Below are 26,149 nucleotides of genomic sequence, written 5' to 3' on the forward strand. Positions count from 1 at the left end.
AATAGCTTTTGTAGGGAAGAAGTCTGAGAGTCCACTGACACATGTGAAAGCATTTAGTGGGTAAACTTTTTCATCTAGCTAAGATTGGATAACATGATTTTGTAGTGACATCAGTTAAGACAGTCACGTTGCCCATTTTTTTTTTTTTTTTTTTTGTGATGGAGTTTTGCTCTTGTTGCCCAGGCTGGAGTTCAGTGGTGCAATCTTGCCTCACTGCAACCTCTGCCTCCCGAGTTCAAGTGATTCTCCTGCCTCAGCCTCCCAAGTAGCTGAGATTACAGGTGCCTGCCACCACGCCCAGCTAATTTTTGTTGTTGTTGTTGTTTTGTATTTTTAGTAGAGACAGGGTTTCACCATGTTGGCCAGGCCGGTCTTGAACTCCTGACCTACCCACCTCAGCCTCCCAAAGTGCTGGGATTACAGGCGTGAGCCACTGCGCCTGGCCTGTGTTGCCTTTTTCTCATAGGCCTTGCTTTATCCCACAGCAGGAGTTGATGAAATAAATTTACCAGAAGGTAAGAATTGGCACAGTAGGTCTAGGAGATCAAGAAAGCCAAAATGCTAGAGAACACAGTTAAAATAAGGCTTATACTGAGTATGGAGATAGTAGTAGAGAAAGGACAATAGGCCTGGAGAATATTGAAAAGACTTGGTAACTTCTTTTGGTTATACCCAGTAAGAAACCTCCAACCTTCTCAGTACATGCTTTAGAAATAGCTATTCAGTGTATACTTTATTAGTTTACCAACTGGGGTCACCCTTTGAACTAAAATAAACTTAAATCTTTTACTGCCAGTTTCTCAAGACAAAAATGCGTGATTTATAATGTAGGAAAGATAGACTGTAAAATAATTGATAAGATTTAAGTCTGGATTGCCTTTTCAGTTTGGTTGTGGTGGCTGTTGTTTGAGAAAAAAGGTTATTAATGTTAAAGGATAGTTGCATTCTAGACTCAGTGAGCCAAAATAAAATTTGTTACGAACTTGTTAATGTGTTCGTGTGTGTTTTTTGTTGAACTGAGTTGACGTTTTTATGACAAACATTTTTTTGTGTCTGTTTTTCAATGAGAAGAGGGCCAAATATAACCAATAGACTTGGTCCTCTACTAATCTGAATAATAAGAGTTCTTTTGTAAGACCTGTGGGGTCCCTTTAGATTATTCTTACAATTGGATTTTCTTTTCTTAACTAAACAGCTGCACAATCTCTCTTTGCTTTTCTTTCAATGATCACATTAGAGTTCCAGAGCAAGAGGAATCTTTCACTCAGTTTAGTTTGATTGAAAAGGCCCACTTAATTAAAATGCGTAAGTTGTCTTTGAGCTTATCATTTAATGATTTTCTTCTATCTCTGTATTAAGAGACTAAGTAATGATGTTTTGAATTTTTGCAAAATAAATTTCATGTTAACTAACTTATCTTTGAAGATAAAAGATAATTTCTCAAGATAACATAACTATGTTTTAAAAAGAATTTTACCAAAAGGCCATACTGTCTTTTTCAGTCTTATTTTCATATTCATAGAATTCTGAATGCTGTCTTTTCCTTTATTAACATATAATCAGAAACATTTCCCTGTATCTTCCTTCTTGTTCAGTTAAAAAATAAATTTTATTCAGCCAACCCTGTGTTCCTTGTCATTTATGTACTAGATACACTTGAAAACAGTTTCCTATATTGAAAGTATTTTAGGAAATAATAGTATTTACCTATTCATTTTGGATGTTTACAGTGCTTTTTTTTTTTTTTTGACATGGAAAGTAAAATGCTTTTAATTTGTAATTTCAAGGTTTATTTTCTTTTTCTTTTTTTTTTCTTTTTGAGAGGGAGTCTTGCCCTACTGCCCAGGCTGGAGTGCAGTGGTGTGATCTCGGCTCACTGCAACCTCTACTGCCTGGTTCAAGCAATACTCCTACCTCAGCCTCCCAAGTAGCTGGGATTACAGACACCTGCCACCATGACCAACTAATTTTTGTATTTTTAGTAGAGGCGGGGTTTCACCATGTTGGCCAGGCTGGTCTCGAACTCCTGAGCTCAGGTGATCCACCCGCCTCGGCTTCCCAAAGTGCTGGGATTACAGGCGTGAACCACTGTGCCCGTCCTCAAGATTTCTTATACTTCATTATTGATGTGAGGTGGAGACAGTGGGCCAAGCAAGAGACAGTACAAAAGGAAGAAAAGTGACCAGAGAGAACAGAATTCTGTGAAGAGATTTAGTGGTTGAAGACATGATGCAAAAAGACAAAGGAACCTCAGGGATGGTCTCTAGTGAGTAATCTTTAGTATTATTGAGATATGCTTTAAAATAGCATCAGAAATGAAGGGCTGTTTTCTGACATAACTTTCTATCATTACAGAAGCAAATGGTTGCAAAGCAATGTAAAGAGGAAGTAAGCTTTCTTCCCATTACTGCTTTATGTAATGTTTTATCAAATGCTTTGGCTTTATGTTGTCCGGTTTTTAGTGTCCTGTGGGAGGTTGATGGAGAGGAGTATCTAGCCCTTAGTAAATTCAAAAATACGCAGCTTGACAAGTTAATCATCTCTGTGGCTTAGTGCTTTAAGATGTGCTTTAACTGTCACCTCTGATTCCTGGATCACTTTCTTCACTGTCTTTTCTGAGCTGTACTAAACATTAAATAACATGAGGGCTCCTTGCTGCCAGCATTTGGAATACAGTCTAGTTCCTAGCCCAGTGTCCTAGCCCAACATTCTGGATTTTTTGTATATGCTGTGAGGATGACTCATGGCAAGAGTTCGTTCAAACAGATTCACCATAGGAAGCTGAAGTGAGAGCTTTTGGCAAGGCAGGTAGAGCCCATTGGAACATAAATTCAAATGATATATTGCTAGCTGTGGACTGCTAGTGAGCAACAACTGACCAGCCAACTTGGAAATTAACATTTAGAGTCAGTGTCTTTTTATGAGCAAAGGCATCAACCAGCAATGTTATGTAACGTCCAGAGCGGTAAACAACTCTGCAGAAACCTAACCCTTTAATTATAGAAGATAATGAAAAATCAGGTAAAACTTGGGAAAGAAGTTGTGAGAGATCTGTTTATTTAAATACCAGCTCTTTTTTTTTTTTTTTTTTGGAGGGAGTCTTGCTGTGTCGCCCAAGCTGGAGTGCAGTGGCACAATCTTGTCTCACTGCAACTTCCGCCTTCCGGGATCAAACCATTCTCCTGCCTGAGCCTCCTGAGTAGCTGGGATTATAGGCATGCACCACCACACCTGGCTAATTTTTGTAGTTTTAGTAGAGACAGGGTTTCACCATGCTGGCTAGGCTGGTCTCGAACTCCTGGCCTCAAGTGATCCGCCCGCCTCAGCCTCCCAAAGTGCTGGGATTACAGGCCTGAGCCACTGCGCCCAGCAAATACCATCTCTCTTGATGTCTGCACTATGGATAGCATATTTTTGTGATTTTTTTTTTTCCTGACTGAAATGAAACAACACGATTGTTGTAAACAATATGGAAACTGTACATAAATTATAACCTGCAGATCTATTTAGTCTATGTCCTTCGGGTCTATACATACATACACACACACACATATATTTTTTGTTTTGTTTTGTTTTGTTTTGAGACGGAGTCTTGCTCAGTCGCCCAGGCTGGAGGGCCGTGGCACAATCTCGGCTCACTGCAATCCTCTCCTCCCGGGTTCACGCCATTCTCCTGCCTCCGCCTCCCGAGTAGCTGGGACTACAGGCGCCCGCCACCACGCCCGGCTAATTTCTTTGTATTTTTAGTAGAGATGGGGTTTCACCATGTTAGCCAGGATGGTCTCGATCTCCTGACCTCGTGATCCGCCCGTCTTGGCCTCCCAAAGTGCTGGGATTACAGGCGTGAGCCACCGCGTCCGGCCACATATGTATTTTTTAAACATAATTTAGGTTCTTGCTACACACTGTGTTTTGTAACTGACACCTAGACCCAAAGAATTTTGAACCTTAAAAACCACCCTAATCTAACCTTATGAAATTGGAGGAGATATTTGAATCCAAGTGGCAGGGGATGGAAAAGGAAAGGCAGTTACATACATGTCAACAAATGAGGGTCAAATCAAATGGAAGAGTGCAACAGGAACTTTAGTAACGGTCAGGTGAAACTGGTAATCCTAATCATGGTAAACTGGTAAAAACCTAATTTGTAAGTGTGCCATGGAAGTCTTTTATAGTACAGCATTCTGCAACTGCCTTTAATCCAAGTGATACAACTGATTTGGCACGGCTGCTGGAACGGATCTCCAAACAAATGTTGTTCCTGGCACAGGCTTGTTCTGAGCAATTCTTTCACACTGCTGATGTTGTTTTTTTTTGTTTTTTTGAATATATCGTTCATTCCCTGGTACATTAAAACCTATCAGGCCTAATAATTTTTTGCTTTAAAGATTAGCTCTTCTTACAGTGTAATGTGTGAGGAAGAGACTTCAATTAAAAGTAGCAGAATAAAGGAATTTTTACTCTTCCTTTCTTTTTTGAAACTCACTAAAAACAAGAAGACAGGAAAATAGAAAAGAAGTTCATTATTAGTGAAACTAGGCACAAAGCTAAGCCCCAGAATACAAACAATGAAGCATAACTTGCCAAATACATACTATGAAATTTAGACCACATATAGGAGGATGCTGAACCTCTCCTGTGAATTCCAAGCAATGTACTAATTTCTCTAAAAGTAAGGATTATATTACTTTAAAGGTCTAACCAGTCAACCTTTATTGTAGTGTTCTGACATTTAGTTTTTTTATAGACTCAAATTATAGATATGACCTGTTACAAAAAATAGGAATCTGTCCAACACAAGTGTTAAGAAATAATAAGGCAATAGGAGGAGATGAAAAACCAGTGGGAAAACCTTAGGAAAGAAGTATAAAAGAAAAATAAAAGCGTTAGAGAAGTGAAAACCACATCAGAAATAACAAAGAGTAAATGTAATCAGAGACATGGCTAAGAGGCTTGAGGAAATTATATAAATTTAAGAAAATACAGATATAAAAATTATAGAGAAGATGATAAGGGAAAACAAAGGACATCTATGCATGGCATTAGCAAATTTGTAAAGGGCCCAAAAGTAAATACTTTAGGCTTTGCAACTGTATAGTTTCTGTTACAGGCATTCAGCTCTGCCTCTTATAGTACAGGAACAGCCATACACACTATATATGGCTGTGTTCCGGTAAAACTTTATTTACAAAAACAGATGGTGAGCTGGATTTTGCCTGATCTTGGTTGCTGACCTTCGATGTGGAGAAAAATAACAAATGGAACTGAAGTATTATTTAGAGCTATAATAGAAAAATTTTTCTGAAATCATTAAAACCTTGAATCAAAGATGACTACCCTGTGGCCCAGGAATAATTGATATAGAACAATTGATACTGAGGCATATTTTGGTGAAAATATAGAACTTAAATGGATAAAGAATTTGGTGGTCATGTAGGTAGTGGGATGGGGGACGGAACTTGGGCTTACCTTAGCTTTCTCTTTAGCAAGAAACAATGTTAGAAAACAATAGAGGAATGTTGACCATGTCTTTAGGTTAACCCAGGATTTTTTAACCAGCAAAATACTTTAAGCATAAATATTAGTACACAATGTGCTCTAGCATGGAAAAGCTCAGCAAATCTAATACCCATGAGATCTTTTTCAGACAGATTACATCATGATTAAAAACCTACCTAATCGAAAGAATAATCAAAGAATTCAGAAATAAGCTGATAAAAAATAGTGTGATAAGAATTAAATTCATTTCATTACAGACTTAATATGCCTCAGTGGAAACTATACTTTCAGAATAGATTTTATGTTTATAATCTTGATATTATAAAAATAACATAAATAAATCAGGTGGGGAAGGGAAGTGTAAATATCATTCCTTCATAGCAAGAAGGATCACTTGAGGCCATAAGTTCAAGATCAGCCTGGCCAACATGGTGAAACCCCATCTCTATTAAAAATACAAAAATACATGGTGGCAGGCTCCTGTAATCCCAGCTACTTGGGTGGTGAGGCACGAGAATCACTTGAACCGGGGAGCGGAGGTTGCAGTGAGCCAAGATCATGCCACTGCACTCCAGCCTGGGAGACAGAGTGAGACTCCATCTCAAAAAATAAAATAAAAAAATAAACTCTAGAGGGATCTTTTAGGAACTGGTATGTCATATGATTCAACACTCATTAACAAGTCTAGTTTTACATCGGATTTTTTTTCTTCAGCTATTTCAGTGAAAACTTTAAAATATTTTAAAAATAAGTAGGAATGGGCAAAACATAAAGATGAGATTTATTCAGTTGTACAGTAGAAGTTTTAGCAATCATTTAAGTAAAAGACAATTTCCTCTGGCTTCCTGAATTCAGTAATTGAAAGCTATTCCTTTACAGCCAATTGGTGTGTACTTTTAAATAGCTAATACACAGTGATTAAGACTAAGACATCAGCGAGGCACAGTGGCTCACACATAATCCCAGCACTCAGGAGGCCGAGGTAGGAGGATCTCTTGAGCTCAGAAATTTGAGAACAGCATCGACAACATAGCAATACTGAATTTCTATTTAAAAAATTAAAAATTTAGCTGGGGTGGTGGCAAACACCACCAGCTACTTTAGATGCTGAGGCGGTGGATCACTTGAGTCCAGAAGACCCAGGCTGCAGTGAGCTGCACTCCAGCCTGAGTGACACAGGAGATGTTATCTCAGAACAAAACAAACAAAAACGAATACATAACCTGGTGAGGTTGCTGACCTTCATTACAAAAGAATCTTCTGGACAGACAGGCAAACAAGCAAGTTCATATAAATGTGATGAGGAATGGTAACATACTATCATTATTTAAATAGTTGTATTTAACAACTTAATTGACTAATAAAAAGTGTTCTACAGCAAACTTAACTACTTATGTATTTATGTTTCTTTACTAGTGATTTATAATTACTTATTGGGCTAGTTTCCTGCATATTCCTCCCCTGACACCTTAAAATTAGTGTAATCCAGAAGCATTCAGGAGAATCATTTTTGGTTAGTAGTTTCCCTTCCACCTTCTGTTTCTTGGTCCAGAATTTCTGTGGTATCAAATATAAGACCTCTATATTGTGAAGCAAATACCCTATATCTATGTACATTTCAAGTAGAGTAATTTCAAGCTTCCACCTTGGAGAAGAGAGTAAACTCTCCTCAGATATGTTTGTTTTTTACCCTTCTACCTGGCACCATTGACACAATACAGTAATAGTTCTATTAGTCAGTTCCATCTCATCACATGTCATTTCCTTGTAGAATTCCAATTTTACTTTATTTTCTTGTATTGACCTTACCTCCTTCTTAATAGTAACCTGAGGTAGGCTAGTTTGCTATACTGTATAAGGAAACCTGATATTATTTTGAATAAACATGTGAATCTGTTCTTTAAACTTTGCTTGCCGTGACCACTGTCCTTGGGCATTAGAATTTTATTGTCTTTAAGATGACAATTATTAAGTGGTTACTATAAATGAACATCAATAGAAGTACATGCACTGTTCCTGTTTTTAAAGGGCTTTCAGTCTAGTTCAAGTTTTTGTTTTATTGTTGTTGTTGTTAAGAGATGGAGTCTCACTGTGTTGCCCAGGCTGGACTCGAACTCTTAGGCTCAAGCAATTCTCCTACTTCAGCCTCCTGAGTAAGTGGGACTAGAGGAGTGTGCTGTCACACCCAGTTTAGTTTGAAAAGTATCTTAAATGTTAGTAAAACTGTGTCTTATTTTGTATTAATAAAGTAATAAGTAGACAATAATAGAGCCTTTAATGGACTTCAGTGACCCAGAGAGCACTAAGATTTTGTCCCAATGGAAATTAACATTTATTGAGTGACTTTGCATGTACTATAACAAAATCCAATCAAGTACTAACTCTAACCTCTAAATGTGAAAAATATTTTGACTTGTACTGTTCTTTTAGAATTTTGTAAAATGGAAAATAGCTGCTTGAAAATAAGCAAAATTAACAATGTTAAATTTCCCTCTTGAAAAAGAATTAGCTGATAGGAAAGTTATAGAGTAGAAAACTTTAAAAGGCTTAAACAGTTTACAACTAAGCAACTCTTCTGGCTATGTTAGATTGAAAAATTTGATTTAAAATGAAAAGTTCCTCTCTAACCTAGGTCACCTGTGACTTTTCAGATTTTCATGTGCTTCAAAGCTAGGATTAGTGAGAAGAGAGAGGCTAAGTGTGAGCAAACCATGATTGCTTTGTTGTGGTTAATAATATTCACAGTGTTTTGCTAACTCACATTATGAAAATAAAGCTGAAAGTACTATTCTGAGAAGCCATCGACGTTCTTCGGCCTTCTTGACTTCTGTGATTTCTATTTTGGAAACCTGAACTCCTTTACCACACCCTGATTGTAGAACTGACCAGTTTTTATTTATTGCCATTGTTACTGAAGATAATTAGTGAATTATTTAGTAGCATTGAATCTAAAGATGAAGACAATAGCCATCCTCAAAGAGCTTGTGTTGTCAAGACATAAGAATAGTACTAACTCAACCGGGTTTGGTGGTTCATGCCTATAATCCCAGCACTCTAGGAGGCCAAGGCGGGTGGATGACCTGAGGTCGGGAGTTTGAGACCAGCCCGGCCAACATGGTGAAACCCTGTCTCTAGTAAAAATACAAAAATGAGCCGGGCGTGGTGGCGCATACCTGTAATCCCAGCTACTCGGGAGGCTGAGGCAGGAGAATTGCGTGAACCTGGGAGGCAGAGGTTGCAGTGAGCCAAGATTGCACCATTGCACTCCAGCCTGGGCAACAAGAACAAACCTCTGCCTCAAAAAAAAAAAAAAAAAAAAACTTGGCTGGGCGCGGTGGCTCAAGCCTGTAATCCCAGCACTTTGGGAGGCCGAGACGGGCGGATCACGAGGTCAGGAGTTTGAGACCATCCTGGCTAACACGGTGAAACCCCGTCTCTACTAAAAAATACAAAAATCTAGCCGGGCGAGGTGGCTGGTGCCTGTAGTCCCAGCTACTCGGGAGGCTGAGGCAGGAGAATGGCGTAAACCCGGGAGGCGGAGCTTGCATGAGCTGAGATCTGGCCACTGCACTCCAGCCTGGGCGACAGAGCGAGACTCCGTCTCAAAAAAAAAAAAAAAAAAAAAAATACTGACTCAACATTGGGGCCAATGCTGTTAAATGATGTTAAACATATTGGCATTCAGTGTTACACATTGGAAATAGAAGTTACTTCTAACTCTTAATACTTTAATCCTCCTTTTTTAGAAACGTTCATTCAGTATATAAACAGATGCCAGTTTTTACTCTGTTATGCTTCCTTCTGCTGGACAAGACGAAGCAATAGATAAGATATTTTGTAGGATGACATTTGAAATTTTCAAGGGAGAAGTCCATGAAGAATGGTGTCCAGAAATTTACCAACATCTCTAAAAATCAATAGCAGAGAGGGATTTAGTTCAATTTTCCTTATTTTGACAAATCAAGTGAGCCAGGAACAGCCTTATGACTTGCAGGCCATACATAGTTTGCTAGTTTGAGGAAGTAGCTTTTGTGGCACGTCTGACATTTTTGTGAGAAGGCAGAGTAGAAATAGAGAAAGAAGGGGAGTGAGAAGAGACAGCTACTACATACAGTCAAGACACAACTTGCTAGCCCTTTCATTAATTGTTGCTACTTCTGTTTCCCACCATTCCCTCTACCCCAACATGCTAAATACTCATCCGTAAGTTTGTTTGTTTATTTTTCATCAGTAACTTTGGATAGCAGCATTCTTATTAAATAAAAAGCGAGGGGAAAGTTTTTACATTCAAGGAGCTTACAATATTCTGAGTATTTATCACTTTCTTTTTTTTTTTTTTTTTTGAGGCGGAGTCTCGCTCTGTCGCCCGGACTGGAGTGCAGTGGCCAGATCTCAGCTCACTGCAAGCTCCGCCTCCCGGGTTTACGCCATTCTCCTGCCTCAGCCTCCCGAGTAGCTGGGACTACAGGCGCCCGCCACCTCGCCCGGCTAGTTTTTTTGTATTTTTAGTAGAGACGGGGTTTCACCGTGTTAGCCAGGATGGTCTCGATCTCCTGACCTCGTGATCCGCCCGTCTCGGCCTCCCAAAGTGCTGGGATTACAGGCTTGAGCCACCGCGCCCGGCCGTATTTATCACTTTCAATTTCCTAGGCTGTAATAACTCATCAACCTTAGCATTTTTGGATTTTTAATGAATACTTCCTTATTTTTTATTTTGAAAATTTTCAAATCTGTATAGAAGTGAAAGAATAATGCAGTAGACATCTAAATTCCCTTTACCTGGATTCTGTAGTTGTTAACATTTTTCCAGTCTTTTTTTTTTTTTTTTTTTTTTTGCACTAAGCCATTTGAGCCATCATTGACACTTCATTCATAAAAAGTTCATAATGTGTCTCCTATGGACATTCTTCTACATAATCATAATAACAATTTTTGTACTCAATAAATTTATCTTAGTTGATAGTATTGTATAAATTATAGTGTATTGAAAAATATAGTGAGGTAGTTGTTAAGGAAAATTGGTTTTTTTACTGCCTGCCTCGATGGAAAATACATTTTGTCCATTGAAGAAAAGTCTGAGGGGAAAGTGTGTACGATTTATTCGGTGAACATGAGTGGTATATGTCTGTTATAGGGCAGGAAGAAATAATCATGCTAGAAGTAAGAATCTTACATCAATGGGAATGTGTCACAAAATATCCATTTACATTTCTGCCTCAAAGAATAGTTCATTTGTGCTATGCATGTGAATATATTGACATGCCTTGTGTTTTTGTCATTATTGTTTACAAACATTTCTAGATAATTTTGTCAGTAAGAAATAAGGTAGTATGTGCCAGGTACCATAGGAACTATTTATTAGATTTGATTCTGAATAATTTTTCTCATTCTCCTATTCTACAAGCTATACTCATGAACTTCCCAGCTTAATTGTTGGGAGGAAATAGACAGTTTTGGTATTTCTCAGTTTTACTTTTGACCTCATGCTCATAGTTGCTGTAGGGTAAACATTTAGGTAATTATTTGGCAAAATTGCTCTGACTTTGCTTTGAAAGAGAAACACAGGTGTCCTTCTGGACTTCTTCATCAGTTTGATTAGTATTTTTTTTTTTTTTTTGAAACGGAGTCTTGCTTGTTGCTCAGGCTGGAATGCAATAGTGCGATTTTGGCTCACTGCAACCTCCACCTCCCAAGTTAAAGCGATTCTCCTGCCTCCACCTCTCAGGTAGCTGAGATTGCAGGTGCCCACCACCACGCCCAGCTAATTTTTTCCATTTTTAGTAGAGATGGGGTTTCACCAGGTTGGCCAGGCAGGTCTCGAACTCCTGACCTCAGGTTATCCACCTGCCTCGGCTTCCCAAAGTGCTGGAATTACAGGCGTGAGCCACCATGCCCAACCTGGTTAGTACTTTTTAATGGGATAACAAAATGAAGTTAACAGTGCTTTTGGTCAGTAGTTACTCCCTACCACTTTCCATACGTGTTCCCTTTCTGTTGTTGGTTTTTTTTTTCTCCCCCAAGTGGTGACATGGTACTAGACTCCAGAGAATAATCTGCCCTTTAACAGCTCAGTATTGAGACCAGAACTTGCATGTTGTACATACAATTCTGTTCCTAGATTCAGTGCCCATTCTGCTAACTGGAATTGATTTTTCCTTTATTTCTAAAGCATTGTCCCATTTTTTGTTAACTTTGTAACTTCTTTGTGATCATTACTCCTGTCTGAGAGAAGTGATTGGTTCCTATATTGTAGGAAACAAACTAGAACGGGAACAAAGATCCATGACAAAAGTCAAACAGGCTTGTAAGACTTAATTTTTTTTTTTTTTTAACTAAAACTTTTGGTCTTCAAGGCCTGCATGAAGTACAAGGATCAACATTTTCTTAATGAAATGCACCCGTCATATAAAATGTAGTGAAGTAATCAGCAAATTTTAAATTTCATCTGGTGTTTAAATATTATGATTTATTTGTGAGAAAGTTTTTGAATAATGTGTATTCCTTCTAGAAAACTGCTTTAAAAACCAATTGATTTATGTAAATCTGGAGAATGAAAATGACCCAGTCCAATCTTTCTTTCCAGTCTCAATAAGATTGATATCCATGCTTGAGTTCCAAAAGCATGCTTTTCTGCTTGACTTTTACTCCACAATGTTTAGGGTGGCAGCATATTATATTTAGAAAGTTCCTCAGAACAATTTCTTGAAAATCTTGACTTTACAGGGATAGAATATCTCTCTAGGCTGTGAAGAAACAAAGTTAAGCCCTTTGTCATACACACAAAAATGTCAACTTCAACTCAGCTGGTATTAAAAGCCCATGGCAACATCAAATCCAACAAAAAGTATTATGGGATTCTTGCTTTTTTCAAGTGCACGTGGAACATTTTCCAGCTGACCACAGTTAGACCATAAAGCAAGTCCTAATAAATTTCAAAGGATTTAAATCATACAGAGTATGTTCTCTAACCACAGTGGAATTAAGATAGAAATTATGTTTTCACTGGAAAATCTTCTGGTATTTGAAATCTGCATCAAAGAAGAAATAACGGCTGGGCTGGCGGTGGCTCACGTCTGTAATCCCAGCACTTTGGGAGGCTGAGGTGGGCGGATCACCGAAGGTCAGGAGTTCAATACCAGCTTGGCCAACATAGTGAAACCCCATGTCTACTAAAAATACAAAAATTAGCCGGGCGTGGTGACAGACACCCGTCCCAGACACCAATCCCAGCTACTAGGAGGCTGAGGCAGGAGAATTGCTTGAACCTGGGAGGCGGAGGTCACAGTAAGCCAAGATCGCGCCGCTGCACTCCAGCATGGGCAACAGAGCGATACTCCTTCTCTAAATAAATAAGGAAATAACAACCAAGACTGACAGATCAAGAAAAAGTAGTCATAGTTTACTAATACTAGGAACAACAAAAAAAGGCAGTGCCACTACACATTCTATGGCCATTAAAAAGTTATGAGGGTATTCTGAACAACTTTATGTCAATTCATTTAAAATTTCATGCAAAATGGACAAATTCCTAGAGTAACATGACTTCCCAAAAACCAACACTAAACTTGGTAATAAAAAGACAACCCAATGTAAAAATGGGCAAAGATTCTGAGTAGGCATTTTTCCAATGAAGATATAAAGGTGGTCAGTAAGCATATGAAAAGATGCTCAACATCATTACTTATCAGAGAAATGGAAATCAAGGCCACAATGAGATACCATTTAACATCCACAAGATAGTATAATTGAAAAGACAGATAGGACTGGGTACAGTGGCTCCCACCTGTAATCCCAGCACTTTGAGAGGCCAGGGCAGGAGGATTGCTTGGAGCCCAGGAGATCAAAGCTGCAGTGAGTCTTGATTGTGCCACTATACTCAGCCTGGGCAACAGAGTGAGACCCTGTCTCAAAAAAAAAAAAAAGAGAAAAAAGACAGTATCAAGTGTCAGTAAGGATATAGAGAAACTGGAACCCTCACTGTAAATGCAAATGTAATATAAAAATAGCATCCACTTTATATAAATAGTATGGCGTTTCCTCACAATGTTATCAGAGTTCCCATGGGACCCCACAATTCTACTCCTAGATAGCTATCCAAGAAGAAGGAAAATATATGTTCGTACAAAAACTCGTACATGAATGTCTATAGCAGCATTATTCATAATAGCTAAAAAGTGGAAACAACCCAAACAGTCACTGACTGATGAATGGATAAACAAAATGTCATATATCCATACAATGGAATATCATTTGGTAATAAAAAGGAATTAAGTACCAGTATGTGCTACAACATAGATGAGCCTTGAAAACATCACGCTAAGTGAAAGAAGGCAGTCACAAAAAGACTGCAAATTGGGCCCTGTGCATGCTCAGAAAATATAGAAGATGGTAGTGATGTTAGTAATGGTATTCTTTCTTTATATGCAAATAAGCATCTGCTGGTCTCTCAACTGTGTAAAGTTGTGATTTAGAATGGCTTGCTAAGAGACTGGTCCCCATGTGATCCCTAACCAGACAGGAGAGGTCAGCTGGAGTCATAGGCAGAGTGGGCTGAGGACCATTCTGGGTTGAATGTTTTCAGTTTTGAATTATATGTGAAAATCATCTTAACTCTCTTATTTGATCTTCCGCTTTATACTGCACTAAGACCTTTAATGACTGTTATTCTTTGGTATTAATCTTAATCTGTTCATTATGTGAAGTTACACCTTGGCATGGCTTTGTTAAGGGTATTTTTAAAAACCAAGCAAATAAAAATAAGTCCCCTTAGCTAAAGGTAGAGGAAGAGAATAGAGGCTATCAAAATTAGTGCATTTGTTTGAAGCCAAAGAGTTAAAGACAAGTAAGACTTATGGGCCAGCACAGTGGCTCATAGCTGTAATCCTAGCACTTTGGGAGGCCTAGTTGGGAGGATTCCTTGAGGTCAGGAGTTCAAGACCAGCCCTGGCAACATAGCCAAACCTCATCTCTACAAAAATTAAAAAACTTAGCACAGTGGCATATCCCAGCTACTCAGGAGGCTGAGGCAGGAGGATCACTTGAGCCCAGGAGGTCAAGGATGTAGTGAGCTAGGATCATACTGCTGCACTCTAGTCTTGATGGCAGAGTGAGACCCTGTCCCTCCATACTATCCCCAAAAAGGCCTTTATGAATGCTTTAAAATCTCCAATTAATGGAATGTGATTTGTTGTTCTTATGGCATTCCTACTGGATAAAATCTGGAAGGAATGAAGGAATCTTATTAGTCAGCTGGTACATGATTTCTTTCTTTCTTTCTTTCTTTCTTTCTTCTTTCTTTCTTTCTTTTTTTTTTTTTTGAGACAGGGTTTTGCTCTTGTCACCCAGGCTGGACTGCAGTGGTGCGATTTTGGCTCACTGCAACCTCCACCTCCTGGGTTCAAGCAATTCTCTTGCCTCAGCCTCCCGAGTAGCTGGGTTTACAGGTGTCTGCCACCACGCCTGGCTAATTTTTTTTTTTTTTTTTAGATGGAGTCTCACTTTGTCATCCAGGCTAGAGTGCAATGGCACGATCTCAGTTCACTGCAGCCTCCGCTTCCGAGGTTCAAGTGATTCTCCTGCCTCAGCCTCCTGAGTAGCTGGGAATACAGGCGCATGCCACCACGCCTGGCTAATTTTCATATTTTTAGTAGAGACGGGGTTTCACCATGTTGGCCAGGCTGGTCTCGAACTCCTGACCTCCTGATCCACCCACCTCGGCCTCCCAAAGTGCTGGGATTACAGGCTTGAGCCACTGTGCCTGGCCGTATGTTTTTTTTTCAATAGAGATGGAGTTTCACCATGTTGATCAGGCTGGTCTTGAACTCTTGACCTCAGGTAATCCGCCTGCCTCGGCCTCCCAAAGTGCTGGGATTACAGGCATGAACCACCACGCCTGGCCCATGATTTCTGTTATTCCAGTTTTGAGGTTTGTAACTAAATGAGACAATTATGTTAGAAATGTAGGTAGCGTATTTATTTTATTTGTAATTAAGTAAAATAACTTACAGTAAGTGGAAAAAGAATTCTAAAACAAAACCAGCTACTTCGCTATAACTTTCTCTTTTTATATTTTTTTCTTTTCATGGTATGAGTTTCACACTCATACAACACATGGGAGGGTAGAGAGTGATTTTTATAGCAGCTGTTGTATCCCTCTCATTGCAGGGGAATAAGAAAGGCCTATAGTTATTTATATTTGTGAGTGGTAACTGCATTCTTTTTGTTATTAACTGAAGCTAGAGCAAAAATGAAAATCACACAAAGCATATACTTCTTGATTTGAAATTGTTTACCTCATTAATACAAAGAAGATTTGAGATGACTTCTCACGAGCATTTCTTTTCCCCCTTTTATTTTAGCGTTACCTGAGAAAAAAGTTAAGTCTGTAAGTCAAGGTTAAGATAAAGTAGCAACATGGGAGTGTACATTACTGAAATTCTATACTGATCTTGTTTTCTTCTATCCTAGCTTTTCTGATGCCTTTTAAAGGTTACAGAAAAGTAAATAAATCTGTTATATTTCACCTTAAAAAAGAGAAGCATACAACAGAGCACAATTGGGTCAGTAGATATTTATAACTCTTTTTCTCTCTTAATTTTTTATTTTGAAAAAATTCAAACCTACAGAAAAATTGCGGAAAGACTACAAAGTACAGTCTTATATCCATTACCTAGATTCACCAGTTACTCATCTTTTGCCACATTTGCTTTATTTCTCTCTACCTATGTGCATGCACACGTGTATATGTATACATATGCATATTATTGTTTCCTGATCTGACAGTGTCAGGCATCATAATCTTTCACCTCTAAATATTTCAGCCATGTTTTTTCTAAGAACAATAACATCCTCTTGCTCTTGTACAATTCCAAATTTGTTTTTAATTTTTCCAGAATCCTGTCTGTTACCTGTGTTTTATCAGTATTCAAGAACAAAGGAAGCAGTGAGAGAAGTTATTAATAGCAACCACCCACTTCCTAAGTTATTCACCACTCTGCATCTTCCAGAAACCAAGTGGGAAAACAAAGAGGTTGATTTTTCAAACCAAATAAATACAAAGTAATCGATAGACAAGGCCCCATAGCATTAAGTAGGCCCAATTTCTTTTTTTTTTTTTTTTTTTTTTGAGGCGGAGTCTGGCTCTGTCGCCCGGACTGGAGTGCAGTGGCCAGATCTCAGCTCACTGCAAGCTCCGCCTCCTGGGTTTCCGCCATTCTCCTGCCTCAGCCTCCCAAGTAGCTGGGACTACAGGCGCCCGCCACCTCGCCCGGCTAGTTTTTGTATTTTTAGTAGAGACGGGGTTTCACCGTATTAGCCAGGATGGTCTTGATCTCCTGACCTCGTGATCCGCCCGTCTCGGCCTCCCAAAGTGCTGGGATTACAGGCTTGAGCCACCGCGCCCGGCCCCCAATTTCTTATTCTATCACATATGGTTGAATTGTTTCTCTAAACTACTTTGTAGTGTGTGTCTTGTGTGTCAGGAAAGAATGTATTTGTATTTATTTTCATGAATTAATAGACTTTCAGAGTTGGAAGGGCCTTACAATGTATGTTATATAACCCATGCATTTTACAGATGAGAACTAAGATTCAAGGTCATGCAACTAGAGATGAGACTAGAATCTAGCCTTTGAAACTCAATGCATCGGTTTCTGCTATGTGGTGTTTCCTCTCTATGAGCCCTAGTTGCTTATGCTGGGGTCTTGATAAATGAGAATAGTGAAGGGTCTGACAATACTGTTCCTAGCTAACTAATGCATCCCTTTGAACTCATTTGCATGAACTGTGGTAGTGCTTCTCAAACTTTAATGTGCGTGTGAATTTCCTGGTGACCTTGTTAAAATGCAGATTCTGATTCAGTAGGTCGGAGGTGGGGCCTGAGAATCGACATTCTAACAAGTTCCCAGGTGATGCTGATGCCCCAGATCCATGGACTACATTTTGAGTACCATTTTCTTTTTTTTTTTTTGGAGGCAGAGTCTCGCTCTGTCGCCCGGACTGGAGTGCAGTGGCCGGATCTCAGCTCACTGCAAGCTCCGCCTCCCGGGTTCACACCATTCTCCTGCCTCAGCCTCCCGAGCAGCTGGGACTACAGGCGCCTGCCACCTCGCCCAGCTAGTTTTTGTATTTTTAGTAGAGACGGGGTTTCACCGTGTTAGCCAGGATGGTCTCGATCTCCTGACCTCGTGATCCGCCCGTCTCGGCCTCCCAAAGTGCTGGGATTACAGGCTTGAGCCACCGCGCCTGGCCTTGAGTACCATTTTCTAAAACAAACACAGATTTCTCAGGCCCTAGGCATCATCAAAGTAGGAAAAAAAACACTTAAAAATATAAACCCTTTTAGTTCTATTAGGTATAGACACAAATGTAACTAACACCTGTTTATCCATCACCAAACCAAAATAAAATATTTTGTAAAGTTTGTATTTTCCTAACTTTTATGGCACTTTAAGAAGGAAGTTTTATCTCAATATGTGCAACTAGTTCCCCAACATTGTTATGTCAGCAAATGCATTGAGATTCCACAGGCTTTAATGGCACTGTGTAAGGAAATATGAATTCAGGTGATGAAAAGAACCATTGCCAAACTGAACTGTCTATCAAAAAGGGCAACCAAATGAAGTTCCATTTTTACTCTCAATAAAACTCTACAAGCCAACTACATTTATTCATTTAACAGATACAGTACAGTGGTTCCCCCTCACCTGCTGTTTCACTTTTTGTGGTTTTCACTACCCACAGTCAGCTGCAGTCTGAAAATATTAAATGAAAAATGCTAGAAATAATTAAGTTTTAAATGGTGCACTGTCCTGAGTAGTGTGGTGAGATCTCACACAGTCCTACACTGTCCCACTCTGTCCTACTCAAGGCGTAAATCATCCACTTACAGTACAATAAGATATTTTAAGAGACCACATTTGTATAACATTTATTACAATATATTGTTGTAATTATTCTATTTTATTATTGTTAATCTCTTACTGTGCCTGATTTATAAATTAAACTTTATCCATAGGTATGTATTTATATGAAAAAACATAGGGTTTGGTACTGTCAGTGGCTTCAGGCATCCACTGAGAGTCTTAGAAGAACATATCCCTCACAGATAACGGGGGAATACTTAGAGTTTCTGTTCGCATGGGGTTTACATTTGGACTTTATTCCCTTACATCTAAATCTATATGCTGCTTTGAATTGCATAAATGATTGTTAAAAGGTATAAATGCTAAGTTTTATGTGCCAGTGAATCCTTTAAGTAAAGATCTTTGCATTTGGGTTTTTAGTTTTTAAAAAGTAATAATGAACAACACATTCAATGACCATCTCAGTACAACATGGAATGCATTAGTACCTACGTCAGTCAAAAATAAAACAGACCTTTAATATATAGGGAGAAATTTGTACTCTGTATCAAAAAATGCTTACAGAAATCATAATTACTTTTATTTCTCGGAGTAGCTTAGCAGTAAAACAACAAATCTTCAAATGTGTTTTATTTTGGTATCTGAAGAGATACTCTTTTAAAACCTCAGATTTCTACCTTTAACATCATAAGATGTTTATTTTGTATATTATCTCTGTTTAGAGATAGTTGTGGTTTTTGAAATGTATTATAGTAATTAAATTTTTTATGTTGAGTCAATCTCTTAAGGATTTTGAAGGTTTATTTTGCATTTGTTTCTGTAGAATATTAGTCATTCAAGTGTTGTCATGTTTATATTGTCACTTTCCTTAAGTGAAACCAGCCTTGTGAAATGGTTTTGTTATCATTGTTGCATTATTTTTAACAGATGAAGAAACAGAGACTTAGAAGTGGAAATTCAAGATAGTGAGTTGTGGAAGTGGGCCCAAGTCTTCCCACTCCAGTGTTTTCCCCCACTATCCAATCTCCAGGTTAAAGCCACAGCCCTTATTTAGTATATCAGTAGATTAGAAGTAGTAAATGTTGCTGATAGGATGTTTCAACAACTTTGCTGTTTCAGGGATATAGAAAAAGACTGATCCCAAGCTGTGTAAGCTGTTATAGGTGTGTCTTGCTTTAGACCAACTGAAATAGTTTATACTGCTAATTGGAGTATCCATACAAGCACTGAATTTTGGAGACAGGTTTGGCAAAGTTGCTGAAATATGGGTACTCTGGTCTTAGAAACGAAATTTTTGGAACATTATTGAAAGGGGTTCATTTTATAAGCATTCCATGTTGTGCTAAGGGAAATGTAACAGGGAGATACAAGTGGACATATCCAAACTTGAGGCAGAGTGAGGCTATTTATAATAAGATTTTAGCCATGGACAAATACATAGATACAGTTATTCCATCTAAAGCGGTTTGATGCAGTTAATATAGTTTAGTTTGATGTAGTTGGTAGGTGTTTGTTTCTTAATGAAATTAGATTCCAAGATTTTCTTAAAGGGAACTAGGTTAGTAAGAAAATAACTTTCCTTCTCTTTCTTTTTTTTTTTTCTCTCTCTCTCTCCCTTCCTCCCCGCCCCTCCCTCCCTTCCTCCCCCTCACCATTCCCCTTCCTTTAGCCTGATGTCTAATTGACTGTGAATATTTTGGGGCTATTGACAGGTTATTTAGATTTGACAATCCCTCCCAAGTTTCTGGAAGGAGTATACTGCTGAGTTTGCTCTTTTGAACTATGAAAGATGATTAAGTATAGTTGAATAATTTACGATCACAGTAAGGAATTTAAAAGTAAATTTTGACTTTAATACTTTTCTGAGGGCATAAAATATCTTTTTTATCATTCTAAAGTTTAATTTTTATTGGCTTAAATCTTACGTTTTGGAGAAATAAAGTTACAGTGTTTTGTAGCCTAACTCTAAATTGATAACACTAGGGATTAAGATCAAAGGTAAATGATTATAATACTACAGCAGACGTTATACTTTTTTTTAGTTTCAAGTCCCTGATTTTCCTTAAAGTTCTCAAGTTACTTATTAAAGATATGGACTGGTACCAAAAGAATAAACTTGCCGTTTCTTTTCAAGGAACTATGGGGGCACCAAATCACCTTATTCATTTGGCACCAATATTTCTAGGGAGGCTGGGCGCCTTGGCTAATGCCTGTGATCCTAGCACTTTGGGAGGCCAAGATGTGCAGATCACTTGAGTTCATGAGTTCGAGACCAGCCTGGCCAACATGGTGAAACCCTGTCTCTACTAAAAAATACAAAAATTGGCCGGGCATGGTTGGTGCTCGCCTGTAGTCCCAGCTACTCAGGAGGCTGAGCCAGGAGAATCGCTTGAACCCAGAAGGCAGAGATTGCAGTGAGCCAAGATCATGCCACACTACACTCCAGCCTGGGCAATAGAGAGACACTAAGAAAAAAAAAAAAAAATCCTAGACATTTTCCCTTTCTCTGATAATTTTGGAAATACTTTCTAAATAATTAACTTTACTGAAGTTTAATCTTTGTGTCTGCCAAGATTTAACTTAATTGACTTTAATCTTGGTATCTGCCTGTGAACTTTAAATATGTAAATATCACATACCATTTGCCTGATTGTTTTTGCTGACTTTTCTTTCTTTTTTAACTTCCTGGTATATTTTTCAGACTTTCAGCATCAGTCAAATATTTATTAAAAGCTTCCAAGGAAAGTAAAGGGGGAGGAAAAAAAAAACCTAAACAGTAAAGGAAAAAAACTTTTAAAAACTTATTATTTTCTTGTGACATGTTAAAAATACAAAATTTAAACCATGAAATATTTTCAATTTAGGGGAGTTATGGAAGAGTTTAGAATAGCAATGGTTCTTTGATCTTGAGCTCTTATAATTGCTTCCTTGGTTTTTTTTGTTTGTTTTGTGTTTGTTGTTGCCATATTTCAAGGAAAAAAGGCAAGAGGAAAATAATTTTTGTTTTTGTTATCTTTATTAGACTCTAAACTTCTGGAGGTTTAAAGGAAAAAAAGGACTTATATGTGTGTTTGTAAATACTTAATATGTGGTACTTTATAATTGCCAGTGTCATTATAGAAGTAGGTGGGAAGGACTTTGAGAAAGTGAATTATCCCAAAACTACAGAAACTGTTCTATAAGCAAGGATCAGCAAACATTTTCTTAAAGGGCCAGATGGTAAATATTTGATACTTTGTGTGGGCCATGTGGTCTCTGTTGCAGCTACTCAACTCTTGCAGCTGTATACCAACCACTCAATTTTGCTGTTGTGATGTGAAAGTAGTGGAGTGGGGTATAGAGAGTAAGTAAATGAATGAGTTTTGTTATGTTCTAATAAAATTTATTTACAAAAACTGGCAGCCAGCCTGCCCACCCATGTTCTATATCATCTAACAAATATTACTCATAACCAGCCATGTAATGATGTGGTTCTCTGCCCCACAAAAACATCTTTTATTATTGTTAAGGATAATTTATGAAATCATAGAGGACAGAGGATTTCTGTTTTAAAACAGCCCAGTGTATGTATATTGAAATGATATGATGGTTGGGATTTCCTTCTAAGATATACTGAAGGGAAAAAACTGGGTGGATATAGATAAACTGAATTTGATAAAATGATGATAAATATAGAAGCAGATGATGGGTTCATGAGATTTCTTCACACTGTGCTTCCTACTGTATGTGTTTGAAGATGTCAGTATTTAAAAGTTACTACATAAACAAATAATGGCCCAGTAAAGGCAGCAGTTTCTCCCTTCTCTTCTCACATCCTGGAATAGGAAGGAGAATAAGACAAAAATACAAGCCCCATCTTCAGCACAACTAGGGAGATCTCTGCAATTCCAAAACACTTATTATATAAAGGAAGGTTGTCAGATCCAGTGAAGGTCAAATAGAGGTGTGTGGGGAAACCCTGAGGAATGACACCTATGGTTGCAGATCCCCAACAAAGCCAGCCAAGCACAGTTCTCCAAAGGAAGCTGCTGACCTCAGACTTCTCCAAAGCAGCATTCAACACTGATACTTTCCCTTCCAAATCCTCAAGGAAAGATTAATTTAGAAATTAACATGCCAAGCTACAGGAAATTTAGCTTTTATGAGTCCTACTTCTACAGGAAGAAGTGCAGCCAACCAAGAAATGAAAGGAGAAACTACAGCTAAAGTATTGGCAGTGAACATAGAGTCCATTGATCTATAACATTAAGACTAAAACAAATGTGGAAATTAGATTTACAGAGCAGAATATGAATCGTTAAAACCTTGACAGTGCAGTAATGAAAGTCGATGAGGAAATAAATGATGTTGTCATGTTCTATAACAACCTGTCAAAAGATGTCATTTGAAATCAATAAATCTAGTAAAATCTTAAGATTGGAGTGGAGGGGAGTCTATAGTTGATACATAGATACGTTGGTTAGAGCGAAAGGTAAACGCTAAGAGAAATAATCTAATAAACTAAACCGAGTAGTAGAGGGAAAGAAAAAAGAAACATAGCTGTATTAATCATTGCTGATAATAGAGATAGGATTTTTATATATTACAGTATATTTTATGTAAAACTATAGTTATAACATAAAAAAAACTATAAAATATAGGTTTTTTTTTTTTTTTTTTGCCTAACATGTATTTGATGAGGACTTGTTATTTGCCAAGCACTGTCAGTGACCAAAACAGATGAAAATTTTTGCTTCGTGGGTTGGAGGAGACAAACAAAATAAAAATAATAAGTAATTTGTTAAGAGGTGTTAAATGTATGGGGAGAAATACAGCATAAAAGGATTAGGAGTACCCATTGATTAGATTGCTTTTTTTGAAGTGGGTGAGTAGACCTTAGTCAGACAATGAAATTTGAACAAATATTTGAAGGAACTGAGGGAGCCAGATAGTTACCTAGAGAGACAGTATTCTAAGCAAAGGTAGTTGCTATTGCAAAGGCCCTGAAGCAAAAACGTAGCTGGGCTCAAGAAACAGGGAAGAAGGCCGGGCGTGGTGGCTCAAGCCTGTAATCCCAGCACTTTGGGAGGCCGAGGCGGGTGGATCACGAGGTCAGGAGATCGAGACCATCCTGGCTAACACGGTGAAACCCCATCTCTACTAAAAATAAAAAAAAAAACTAGCCGGGCGCGGTGGCGGGCGCCTGTAGTCCCAGCTACTCGGAGGCTGAGCCGGGAGAATGGCGGGAACCCGGGAGGCGGAGCTTGCAGTGAGCCGAGATCGCGCCACTGCACTCCAGCCTGGGCGACACAGCGAGACTCCGTCTCAAAAAAAAAAAAAAAAAAAAAAGAGGGAAGAGTGTAAAGGGGTAAAGCACAGTAATATAGGAGGGAGAGTGGTATGCGACGAAGTCAGAGATAATGGGATATCAGAGAATATTGGACTTTCAGAGGCCGTTAAAAGACTTCAGACTTTTACTCTGAAGTAGCTGCTAGAACAAAAAAGTAAACCTTTTTTATTATCAGAAGGAATATGTGCATAAACAAAGTAAGCCCAAATCATGGAGTAATTTTATTTTAATGTTTTTTAAGAAATGAGGTCTCACTCTGTTGCCCAGGCTGGAGTGCAATGGCACGATCATAGACCACTGCAGCCTCTTCTAACTCCTGGGCTCAAGCAGTCCTCTCACTCAGCCTCCCAAAGTGCTGTGATTACTGGCGCAAGATACCATGCCCAGTCACTAGTAAAGTATTTTTACTTTGGAAAGCATCACATACAATTTCATAACAGATAAGAGCTTAAATATGTATGCTATATTAATTAAAGTATATAGGCTAATCTCCTATTAAAACATTCCCAGATCAGATTACTAAGAAAATGAAAGCAAAGAAACTCAGAAAGGATAACAAAATTAAAGAACACGCAAAGCTGTAATAGGCATATGCAAACTCAAACATGCAGGGATCATGTTCCTAATATTGGATAAGACTTAGTACAAAAACCATTACACGAGGAAAAAGAGCGTACAAGATCTGCTTGAAAACAACTTTAAAGTGCTTCTCAGAAATACAAACAGAGACTTAAATGCAAAGACTTACAAGATTCTTTGGCAAAAATCAAAATCCTTTTGTAACCCATGAAGTTAATATCTCACAACAAGATATAACTAGTATTTATTGAGAATGTACTCTATGCCAGGCATGTTCTAAGGACTTTATATGTATTACTCATTTAGTCCTCACAACTACTTTACATGGGTGATGTTAGTATCACTTTTTGCCCATTTTTCAGTGAAGAAACCAAGGCACAAAGAAGTTAATAACTTGCCCAGGAGTTGCAGTTAAAGTTACTGAACTACAAAATGAACTCAGGCAAGGTTATTTCAGATTCTGTGCTTTTAACCACTGCATGATATTGTTTTTTTGAAACCAATAGCTGTGCGTGTGTGTGCGCGTCTAGATAAACTGACTCTAAAGTTCATGGAGAAACAAATAAGAATAACTGGGAGATTTCTTAAAGAAAAGTAATAAAGGAAAACTAGCCCTACTAGACACTGAAATATAAGACTAGAATGTTAAAACAATGTGGCTACTAGAGCATGAGCAGAATAGAAGTTCAGAAATAGATCCAAATTCATGTAATGATCTGGAAAATTATAAAGATAACATTTCAAATAAGAAAGGAAAAGATGTATTATTCATTGTATGGGACAGCTATGTTGTCATTAGAGGGAAATTAGATTTCTACTTACTAACTTTGACTAGGAGTAATTCCTAATGAATCAAAGATTTAAAACTAAACTAGCTGTGAGCCGAGTCTCAAGTAATTTTTAAATTATTTATTTAGATTTTTTATAAATGTCAGTCTCACATTTCTGCATGCTCTCAAGTTGAAACGAGATGGAAATTAATGATAGTCATATGAAGTACATCAGCACAAAGAAAAATCATTTAGGACTCTGTGACAATGCACACCTTAATACAGCTTAGTAGATGCTAAATGACTTTTCTTTGTGCTGATGGAATGGAATATGTCAGGCCTGAAGCAGGTATATTGGATTTTATTCAGTTAATGCCTGCCCTTCCTCTTCCTTTGATACTTTTTGGGGCTGGGAAAGTAAAAGATACAAAGGAATAAAGTATTTGGCAAGTGAAAAATGTATTCAGTATTCATTCTGAAACATGGTTTAGTTATGAGAACCTGAGTTCCAGATCCACATCCACAGTGACATTGCTCTTCAAGGAAGTAGTAGAGGTGGATGTGAGTGGGAGTGATTTTTTCTAACACTCTGAAGCGGTCATGATTAAGGACTCAAGTAGTGAGGTTGCCTCTCCAAGTTTTTTAAAAAGGAGAGTGAACATAAAGACCCAGATACCTACTCCATAATAGTAAATTATTGATACAGCTACTTAATAACTCTTATACCTGGTAAGAGATAGGAAGGAGATGCAGGTCTGAAAGGTAACCAGAGGAAGAAAAAGCCAGAAAGTTTACTTGAGGCCTGATAGTACCTAGAATCTATATTAAGTGTTTTTCAAAGTACATAAAACATGATTTGTATAATTCTAATTTTGTTTAATGTAACATGTATACTTGTGTTTGTATATGTAAATGTGTTTGCATAAATCTTGAAAACACCAAAATGTTCACCACTATTATTTTAGGATGAAAAGAGTTTGAAAGACTTTTATTTTCTTTTATCTGTATTTTTAAAGTTTTCTACAAAGCATACGTATTACTTAAGTAATCATATTTATATATTTATTATATACACACACATAAGTATGTGTTTGTTGTTCCATTCTGAC

General features: G+C 37.9%; 1 protein-coding gene across 2 annotated transcripts in view; it reads left to right on the top strand.

The window, feature by feature from the left end:
* Positions 1-26,149, top strand: part of MCU (mitochondrial calcium uniporter) — a 209,138-nt gene that overhangs the window by 132,562 nt on the left and 50,427 nt on the right. The gene's annotated exons all lie outside the window — the stretch shown is intronic.

The sequence above is a fragment of the Trachypithecus francoisi genome, unplaced genomic scaffold, assembly GCF_009764315.1.
Source record: "Trachypithecus francoisi isolate TF-2019V2 unplaced genomic scaffold, Tfra_2.0 Lachesis_group9, whole genome shotgun sequence".
Lineage (NCBI taxonomy): Eukaryota > Metazoa > Chordata > Mammalia > Primates > Cercopithecidae > Trachypithecus > Trachypithecus francoisi.